This window comes from Penaeus monodon, chromosome 28 (assembly GCF_015228065.2).
Source record: "Penaeus monodon isolate SGIC_2016 chromosome 28, NSTDA_Pmon_1, whole genome shotgun sequence".
In the NCBI taxonomy this organism is placed as follows: domain Eukaryota; kingdom Metazoa; phylum Arthropoda; class Malacostraca; order Decapoda; family Penaeidae; genus Penaeus; species Penaeus monodon.
In genome coordinates this window covers 33,391,028-33,392,197 of record NC_051413.1, presented here as the reverse complement: position 1 = coordinate 33,392,197, position 1,170 = coordinate 33,391,028, and the positions used below count along the sequence as shown (strand labels likewise).

General features: G+C 35.5%; 1 long non-coding RNA gene across 3 annotated transcripts in view; it reads left to right on the top strand.

The window, feature by feature from the left end:
* LOC119591516 overlaps positions 1-1,170 on the top strand; it is a 6,653-nt gene continuing 5,483 nt past the window's right edge. For all 3 annotated transcript variants that reach the window (XR_005230356.1, XR_005230354.1, XR_005230355.1), the window contains exons 1-2: positions 1-95; positions 907-1,027. This is a non-coding gene — a long non-coding RNA (uncharacterized LOC119591516). The remainder of the gene's footprint in view (positions 96-906; positions 1,028-1,170) is intronic.

Below are 1,170 nucleotides of genomic sequence, written 5' to 3'. Positions count from 1 at the left end.
GAACAATAATACGCGAACGCTCTTGGCCGATCAGCTGATAAGATAAACAAACAACATCCCTGCCGCCAGTGCATTAAATTTGCTTCGTGCGTCAGGTAAACGGTCTTGCAGGATTTTATCGTGTAAAGTTGCATCCCAAAATATGGAAACAAGTGTGGATAGCAAAACGCTGGCTGGTTTTTATAATAACGACCACAGCAATTTGTGATTTAGGTTAGAAGACAAAGATAGCTTGAAATCAGCAAGTTTCACCCCATATCTTTTGGATGTAATGGCTGTACAATAAAGATATATTAGGTATAACTTTTTTCGTATTGCAAATATCTTTTATCCCGTTTCACCAACTTGAAGACTTAAAAATAAATAACTATTTACCCCAAAGCCTTATGAAGAAGATGAAAAAGTACCAGTTACGTATTTCATATCCATTTCATCCATATTTTTTTCATAGTAATCAATAAAGTTTAGGTTTGGATCCTGAGACCCATCAAATTTGATACCTGGAGACTCCAACCAATATTTATATCCATATATATATTAGTGTTCAGTTGCAACTAATAGCAAAATACAAAGGGCTGAAAGCTCCCATGATTTTTACAATTCTTGACTGAGGGAACAGTAAAAGAAGTGAAATAGCTTGTAACCATGACACAGTTGTGTAAATACCATTATATAACCTCATTCATACAAAATCTACTAGTTTTACCCCACAATTTCCATAAGATACATTATGCTCTCGTCATCTATCCTCTCTACTGTTTTACCATTGTTGCCTAGAATCAACTAAAGCCACTATAAATTCTCACGAGCCATTATAAGGAACCATCAATACTAAATTTAATGCAAATCAAACTATACAGGAAATTTACCTTTTCCATTGCGCCTTATCCATATTTTCATCAACAGCTGATTGAGACCGAGATAAATCCCCATGTCCAGTAATGGAATAAATCTGGCCAGTGGCCTGGTCATAAGGTTCTTAATCACTTTGGAAAAGTGGGATTCCTGGGTATTACAAAGCCCATAGGTAAGTGCTGCTGCTTAGTTGCTGTTCTACTTTTACTTCTGTCATTAATTCTCCAAAAGCTTCTGTTCATGACTGTCAGGAATTTTTGTCATTCTTAGTAAATCTGTCTGTTATCTCTCTTCATAGATCTGTTTTTTATCACT